Consider the following 9,524-nt stretch of genomic DNA (forward strand, 5'->3'; position numbering starts at 1 on the left):
TCCCTAAGACTCTGCAGGGCAAACGCTCAGAAGGGGTGAGAGCAGGGCACAATCTAGCAGCAACATATTGTGTGTCAAGTACAAGGACAGGTGAGATGCCACACCAGTACCCATGTACCTGTACGAGGTACCAGTACAGAGACCCCCAAACCAGACTGCATCCTGGGCTACAATAGGTACATGGGAGGGGTGGACTTGTCAGATCAAGTCCTGAAGCCCTAGAGCGCCATGCGGTGTGGTATAAGAAGCTGGCCGGGCACATTATACAGATGGCATTGTACAACGCGTACGTGCTACATCGATGTACAGGCCAGAGGGGAACTTTCCTGGAATTTCAATAGGTGGTTATCAAGAAACTAATTTTTATGGACCAAGAAGGGGGGGGGGCACCCAGTACTTCTGGAGGCGAGGCCACACGCATCGTACCAGGGCAACACTTTCCAGGAGAAGTTCCCCAAACTGGCAAGAAAGGGAAAAGTCAAAAGAGGTACAAAGTCTTCTATAGGAGGGGGATAAGGAAGGACACAATATATCAATGTGACACGTGTCCCGAAAAACTAAGGCTCCGTATGAAAGAGTGCTTCAAAATGTATCATACATCCCTTGATTTTTAATCTACCCCAGTTTTACTTACCCTGATGCACTCCGCACAGCTTATCCCCCCTCGTCTTTCCCCTCTGGGCCCTGCTGTGTGCCCAGGCAGCTGATAACAGCCACATTGAGGGTATTGCCATACCCGTGAGTACCCACATAACAGTTTATGGGGTGTATGTCTCCGGTCAAAATGCTCACTACACCTCTAGATGAATGCCTCAAGGGTGTAGTTTTTAAAACGGGGTCACTTCTTGGGGGTTTCAACTGTACTGGTACCTCAGGGGCTTCTGCATACATGACTTTGCACCAAAAAATCCCCAGTAGGCCAAATGGTGGTCCTTTCCTTCTGAGCCCTCCCATGGGCCCAAACGGCAGTTTATCACCACAAATGGGGTACTGCCGCACTCAGGACAAATTGGGCAACAGAATGGGGTATTTTATTTCTTGTGAAAATTAGAAATTTTCAGCCAAAACTACATATTATTGGAAAAAATAATTTTGTTTTAATTCCCAGCCCAATTCAAATAAGTTCTGTGGAAAAACTGTGGGGTCAAAATGGTCACAACACCCATAAATGAATTCCTTGAGGGGTGTAGTTTCCAAAATGGGGTCACTTCTGGTGGGTTTGCATTGCTTTGATACCGCTGGGGCTCTGCAAATGCGACATGGCACCCAAAAACCAATCCAGCAAAATCTGGACTCCAACAAACACATAGCACTCCTTTGCTTCTGAGCCCTCCCATGGGCCCAAATGGCAGTTTATCACCACAAATGGGGTATTGCTGCACTCAGGACAAATTGGGCAACAAAATGGGATATTTTGTTCCTTGTGAAAATAGGAAATTTTGATCATAAATTACATATTATTGGAAAAAGTCATTTTTTTAATTTCACAGCCCAATTAAAATAGGTGCTGTGAAAAAACTGTGTGGTCAAAATGATAAGAGCCATAAATGAATTCCTTGAGGGGTGTAGTTTCCAAAATGGGGTCAAAATGGGGGGATTCCTACTGTTTTGGCACCTCAACACCTCTTCAAACCTGGCATGCTGCCTAAAATATATTCTAATAAAAAAAAGAGGCCTCAAAATGCACTAGGTGCTCCTTTGCTTCTGGGGCTTGTGTTTTAGTCCACAAGAACACTAGAGCCACATGTGGGACATTTCTAAAAACTGCAGAATCTGGACAATACATATTTAGTAGTATTTCTCTGGTAAAACCTTCCGTGTTACACAAAAAAAATTGAATAAAATTGAAATTCAGCAAGAAAAATGAAATTTGCAAATTTCACCTCCACTTTGCTTTAATTCCTGTGAAATGCCTGAAGGGTTAAAAAACTTTCTAAATGCTGTTTTGAATACTTTGAGGGGTCTAGTTTTTAAAATGGGGTGTTTTATGGGGGTTTCTAATACAAAGGCCCCTCAAAGCCACTTCAGAATTGAAGAGGTACCTTAAAAAAAGGCTTTTGAAATTTTCTTTTAAAAAAAAAGAGAAATGACTGTTTATGTTCTAAGCCTTGTAACGTCCAAGAAAAATAAAATAATGTTCAAAAAACGATGCCAATCTAAAGTAGACATATGGGAAATGTGAACTAGTAACTATTTTGGGTGGTATAACCGTCTGTTTTACAAGCAGATGCATTTAAATTCTGAAAAATGCTATTTTTTTATAAATTTTCCCTAAATTTTGCAAATTTTCACCTATAAGCACTGAATATATCTTCCAAATTTTACCACTAACAAAGCCCAATGTGTCACGAGAAAACAATCTCAGAATCGCTTGGATAGGTTTAAGCATTCCGACGTTATTACCACAAAGTGAAATATGTCAGATTTGAAAAATGGGCTCTGAGCCTTAAGGCCAAAACTAGGCTGCGTCCTTAAGGGGTTAAAAAATAAAAAAAATAAAAATTATTTAGTAGAGGGGCAAAAATGGGACAATAAAAATATTGAAGTATTAATTCAGAAATTGGTAAACTTATAGACCCTCAGTCAATTAGGGATCATTTTTTTCACTACTATGAAAGCTTGTACCAATCCCAGACTTCATATACAGAGGAAAATTGTAGAGCATATTTGGAGTCCATGAATATGCCTATGCCTTATAAAGTGAGTGTTGAAAAGTTAGAGGCACCAATATTATTACAGGAACTACAGCAGGTTATAGTGGAAGCCCCAAGTGGAAAGGCATCGGGGACGGATGCGGTTATTAAGAATGATGCCTTTTTTTGGGGGACCTCCCTGATTCAATGCATGAAGCAGCAGTGTTGATATTCCCAAAACCAGGAAAGCATATAGAGGAAATCACCTCATATAGAGCAATCTCTCTACTTAATGTGGATGTCAAAATATTGGCAAGGGTTTTGACGAATAGTTTCAAAAGTTATAGAAGTGGTGACTAGAGATCAGGCAGGGTTTATGCCCAATAGACCCACAACGTAAAATATTAGTAGTTTATGTTTGAATACGCAGGGCACCCCACCTGATCGTCTGCTGGTATTACTAGACGCCCCCAGGGCCTTTGACCCGGTTAAGTGGGGGCTCTTGCAAGACGTACTGGGGAGGATGGGTTTTGGTACAATAGTCAGAAAATGGATAAAAATAATATATCTTAGACCATAGGCACATGTTCTAATTAATGGGGGGAAAAACATCTAACTTCCTGCTTGGTAGAGGTACCCGTCAGGGGTGCCCTCTGTCCCCACTTTTGTTTGCCCTCGTAATTGAACCTCTTCCCGTAGCAATAAGAGGAGACTTGGGTATACGTGGGTTTAGACATGGCAGGTTAGAAAAAAAAAATGTATGTTATATGCAGATGATGTAATGTTATTCTCGGAGGATAGGGGGAGATCGCTATCCAGAGATATGAAAAAAAATACATGAATATTCAGATTAACGCAGAAAAGTTTAATTATGCCTCTGGATAACTCATGTGTGGACATTTCTCTTCCGGTTTGTAACACCTCGTTCAGATATTTGGGGATAAATATCTCTAAAAATATTGATGATTATATTGAATTAAATACAAAACCCCTATTTAGATGGAGGTTAAAATCTGGTCAAAACTCCCACTCTTTACATGGACAGTCTGCATTGGTTAAATCTGTGCTGCACCCCCAGGTATTGTATATCCTGGTAAATAGCCCAGTATGGCGGAATCCTAAAATATTTAAGACAATAGATGCAAATCATAGGGATATAATATGGAAAGGCCGCAATGAAAGAATAGGTTCGAACATCCTGCAGAGAAATAGAGAGGGGAGGGGTTTAGCTGTTCCAAAAACTCAAATGTATTTCCTGGCAGGCCAAATGTCTCAGTGGAGAGGCTGGCGTTTAAATAACTGAGAATATCCCTGGGAAATTGCCACGTTATTATGGAGTAGGAAATTCGGAAAGTTATACCAGAGGCTAACAGCAAAATATTTTGCGCTAAATGCCCCACTGGGGTGATGTTGCAGAACGTATGGGGTAAAGTAATAGGTATTGGAGATGATACTGAAATGTCTTTTATGGAATAATGCTACAAATTAAAGTACTTCCAAAATTGGGAAACTAGGGGAATATACAGGCTAGGTCGGACAAGTGATGGAAGAGGGGGGGGGGGGGGGGGATTAAAACCTTTCAAATCCTGTCAGGAATTTGGAATTAGAGTTATGGTATTTTTCTACAATTGGTCTCAGCCCTTAACCCCTTAATGACCGGGCCATTTTGCACGTTAATGACCAAGGATTATTTTTTGTTTTTTCACGGTCGCATTCCAAGAGTCGTAACTCTTTTTTTATTCTGCCGACATAGCCGTATAAGGGCTTGTTTTTTGCGGGACGAGATGTATTTTGTAATTGTACCATTTTTAGATGCTTATAATATATTGATTAACTTTTATTAACTTTATTTTAGGAGAGAATTGAAAATAAGCAGCTATTCCAGCATTAATTTTCACGTTATAAATTTACGCCGTTTACTATGCAGCGTAAATAACATGTTAACTTTATTCTACGGCTCGGCACGATTTCGGGGATACCAAATATGTAAAGGTTTTATATGTTTTTCTACGTTTGCACAATAAAACCCCTTTTAGAAAAAAATTACTTGTTTTTGCATCGCCGCGTTCCAAGAGACGTAACGTTTTTATTTTTCCGTCGATGTGGCCGTATGTGGGCTTGATTTTTGCGGGACAATGTAGTTTTTATTAGTACTATTTTGGGGTACATAGGACTTATAGATTAACTTTTATTTTATTTTTTTATGGGGGGAATGGGAGAAAAGAGAGAATTTTGACGTTGTTTTTTGCGTTTTCTTTGGACGCCGTTCATCCGGCGGTTTAATTAATATGTGCATTTTATTGGTCAAGTTGTTACGAACGCGGGGATACCATATATGTGTATGTGTGATTTGTTTTGACACTTTTACTAAATAAAACCACTTTTTGGGCCAAAAAAGTAGTTTTATTTGACTTTGACTGTAATTCTTTATTTATTTTTTTCACAAACTTTATTTAACTGTTTTACATTTTTTTTTTTTTAGTCCCACCAGGGGACTTCACTATGCGATGTGCCGATCGCATATATAATGCTTTGGTATACTTCGTATACCAAAGCATTATTGCCTGTCAGTGTAAATCTGACAGGCAACCTGTTAGGTCATGCCTCCGGCATCGCCTAACAGGCAGATGCTGAAGGCAGACCTGGGGGTCTTTGTTAGACCCCCGGCTGTCATGGAAACCCGACGGCGACCCGCGATTTGTTTGCGGGGGCGCCGATGGGGTGACAGAGGGAGCTCCCCCTCTGTCAAACCCATTAAATGCCGCTGTCACTATTGACAGCAGCATTTAATGGGTTAAACTGCCGGAATCGGCGCGCGCTTCGATTCCGGCAGTTGCAGCAGGAGCCAGGCTGTGTATAACAGCCGTGCTCCTGCCGCTGATCGCGTGGGTACAGTCTCAGTACCCGCGCCATCACAGGACGGATATATCCGTCCTCCTGCGCGAACTAGCAGCTGCCGAGGACGGATATATCCGTCCTTCGGCGTTAAGGAGTTAAAACTCAAAACAGAACACAAGTGAAGAGTGAGAAGTCCCTTAGTGACCACCAATACGCCTTTTCACGGCGGTCACGAAGGGTCCTTAGGCTAGGCCTTCGCCTTTTCAGTGTCCCGTGCAGGCTGGAGCCAGGGCTCGGTTTTCTGATGACAGCCGGGCTTCTGCTCCAACGGCCACGATCGAAGTTAACTCAGATCGCGGCTGTTTAACATGTTAAATGTTCCGGCCAACAGCGACCGCAGCATTTAACTTGTTTACAGAGGGATGGGGGGGGAGCTCCCTCTGCCACCCATCGGCAGGCCGCAAATACAATCGCAGGCCTCCAATGGGGTGCCATGGCAGCAGGGAGCCTCATAAAAGCCCCCAGCTCTGCCCTGGGAATATGCCTTTTAGGATGTGCCGGAGTATACCAAAGCATTATAGCAGCGATCTAAAGATCGCATAGTAAAGTCCCCTAGTGAGACTTTAAAAAAATAAGTAAAATGAAATAAAAATAAAAAAAGTGGTTTTATTTAGTAAAAGTGTAATAAATAAAACGACACAAAGTATCACCGCAACCATAATGACAAAGTTAATATGTAATTTAAAACACAAGGTGAACACTAACAAAAAACGCAAACAATGGCAAAATTGCTCTAATAAAAAGTCATAAGTTAACCAGTTCAGGACCGGGTTATTTTGAGCCTTCAGGACTAGACACCGTTTAGCCCGCGTTAGTTTAATGGCTATAATTTTTTTATTTGTTGGGCTAACGACGTGATTTTTGCGATGTTTTTTCCATAGACAATTTTTTTTTTTTTTATCGTTTTTATACACATCCTTTATGCGATTTTAGAATTTTTATTCTTAAAGCTTGAAAATTATAAAAGCTTATTTTTATTACTAATTTTAGCTATTCTTTTTTAGTAATAACAGTTTTACCCTAAAAGAGACCTTTTATTTGTGATAGTCATTGTCTACCGTAAATTTTAATATTACATGTCTATATTAGGGTAATTGGGTCCGGACATTTTTTTGGGGTGGGTATTTTGTGTGTATTTATTATTAATTTTTTTGCACTTTACGTTTATTTTTTTTATTACTATGGTCTGTCCCTCAAAAGGTTAAAAAAAAAAACGACCTTTGGGGAACGTTATATTTTTTTTACACCGTGCTTTTCCACTGTAACAGTAGCCCCAGTTACAGGTGAAATCAGCCCTCTCATAGTGCCGATTGTCACTAATAGGGCTGTGCTGGGTCTAGTAAGACCCAGTAGCAGTCTGTCAGTAACGGCACCTGGCGACCACGTGACCAGTCACATGAACACCGGGAGGAATAGAGACAGCGGCGCGACTGCTGCCTCTATTCCTATACACAGCTTTCATTGAGCGCTGTGTACAAGTGATCAGAGAAGGCAGAAGCAGCGAAAGCTGCTTCTATCCTCTCCTCAGGGTCCCCGGCAGTCAGACAGCCGGAGACCAGACATTCAGCTGCCCGATCGCTCGGGCAGCAAGTTAAAACCAGAGCTGTAAAAAGTCTATGGCTCGGAGGACCCTGACCGCTAGCCATAAAAGCACAGCCAGCGGTCGGGAACCAGTTAAATCCCATGTACCCCAAAACAGTATCAATCAAAACTACATCTCGTGCCACGAAAAACAAGGCCAAAAAATCACTACATTGAGAGACAAATAAAAAAAAATTACGGCTCTTGGAAAGAGGCGATGCAAAAACAAAATAATTTTAGTTCAAAATTGTTTTTATTGTGCAGAAGTTGTAAAACATAAAAAAACCTATACATAACTTGTATCGTCGTAATCGTATCGACCCATAGAATAAAAGTAATGTGTTATTTACGCCGCAGTAATCGGCGTCAATTTAAAACGCATACAACAATGGCGGAATTTCAGTGTTTTTTCTCTATTCCCCCCCCTGCCAGATGTTGTTCAAATAATATGTACCCCAAATGGTGCCATAAAAAAAGTATAACCAATGCCACAAAAAACAAAGTCCTCATACAGCTATGTCGATGGAAAAATAAAAAAAAGTTATAGCTCTGAACGAGACTATAGAAAAACTGAAAAATTAGCTTGGTCATTAGGGCCTAAAATAGGGGTTAAAGAATTGTTTTTTAACGCAGTCTTTAACTCAGTCAGGGATAAGAAAAAATAAAAAAATCTATGGGGAGTCGATTAATGAAAAAGCAGTGAATTGGGAAACCCTAGTGGATAAATGGGAGGACGTAGGGAAAAGAGAGGAAGCAGTGGTTAACCGTATTTCTTTATCTGTATTCCTCTCTCAAAGGACCTCTCAACTCTTCATAATTCATAGTGCTCATTATACACCGACCAGATTAAGAGATGGGATATAGGGAACCTGATAGTTGTCCAAGATGTATGGGCCTGCAGGGAGATCTGATCCACTTAATATGGAATTGCCCAAAGCGAAGAAGATACTGGAATACGGTTATAAAATAGAATTTATAATGTTTAGATAGACCGCAGCCCAATTATGGATATACTTGGATTTAGCCTTGGGATAAAATCGAAATAACGCTCAAAAAAGATTAGGTTGCAGTTTATATATCGATAGGAAAAGGATATGGGGGGAAAAAAAACAAATAAAATGGACATCCAATAAGCCCCCGGGATGGAAAGCAGCGGTTCTGAGATATAGCCATCTGAAGGGTATTAAATGTAAAAATATGAAGACTCAGTAATGGGGAAACTAATATCTGAGGTTACCTCATTATACCAAAGAACGCTGGTTGAAAAAAAAAAAAAAAAATATAATAATTTTTTTTTTTTTTATCCCTTGGGGGTTGGGGTGGGCAGGGAGGGAAAGGTGATTACTTGCATTTTTTTATGTATTTAATGTGAAGTAACTTTGTAGATGAAAAGTAGTGAAATCATTTTGTATATGATGTGAAAAAGAAAAAAAAACTAAATCTAGATTTTATGCAAATTGCCACTATAAAAGTTGAAGCAGCAAACTTTGTGAAAACCAAAATTATTGTGTCAGTCTCAAAAGTTTTGGCCAGGACTGTAGTCACAGCAGCAACTCTTGCTATAGCAGTCACAGAAATATTAAAACACCCACCTTCACTAGTAGTCACAGCAGCTGCACACAAGTCTCAACCTCACCATGCGCAGTGCCAAGTGTTGGCTGGAGTGGCGTAAAGCATGTCGCCACTGGAATCTGAAGTGATGGTGTTTTGTGGAGTGATTAACCATGATTCACCATCCAGCAGTCTGATGACCAATTCTGTTTGGCGGGTGCCATATTGCTACTTACCAGAATGCAAAGTGCCCTGTTTTTTTTTTTAGGGCTTGAGCTAGGCACCAGTAAAGGGAAACATTGATGCTAAAGCACACAAGGACATTTATGCTTCTAACTTTGAGGCAACAGTTTGTGGAAGGCCAGTTCCTGTTCCAGCATGGCTGTGCCCGTGCACAAAGCAAGGTCCATAAAAAGACATTGGGATGACAAATTTGGTGTGGAAGATTTTGACTGGCCTGCAGAACCCTGAAGTCAGCCCCATCCAACAACACAGGGATAAACTAGAATGCAGATTGCGAGTCAGACCTCACCCAACATTAGTGTCGAACCTCACAAATGCTCTTTTGGCTAATTGTGCATCTATTCCCAAACACTCCACACTCTTCTGGGAAGGCTTTCCTCAAGTTTTTGGTTTTCCAATGGGGTGACCAAAAAGCTCATAGATGTGACGGGCAAATGTCCACATGCGTATGCGTGTGCGTGTCTATAGAAATATATGCTCTTGTTAATGTGAAGGTGCGTTGCAGTGACATCTAGTGGCCAATGGACAACAGCCTAACAAATTACACTGCATTTTGATTACTATATAGCTTCATGTATACATTTGAAATTGATTTAGTAATCAATGTTTCTTTTACAG

The 9,524-nt window shown here is 40.7% G+C and overlaps 1 protein-coding gene across 1 annotated transcript in view; it reads left to right on the forward strand.

Moving 5' to 3' along the window:
* LOC142742899 (syncoilin-like) overlaps positions 1 to 9,524 on the forward strand; it is a 35,813-nt gene that overhangs the window by 25,270 nt on the left and 1,019 nt on the right. The window lies entirely within an intron of this gene.

The sequence above is a fragment of the Rhinoderma darwinii genome, chromosome 2 (assembly GCF_050947455.1).
Source record: "Rhinoderma darwinii isolate aRhiDar2 chromosome 2, aRhiDar2.hap1, whole genome shotgun sequence".
Taxonomy (NCBI): domain Eukaryota; kingdom Metazoa; phylum Chordata; class Amphibia; order Anura; family Rhinodermatidae; genus Rhinoderma; species Rhinoderma darwinii.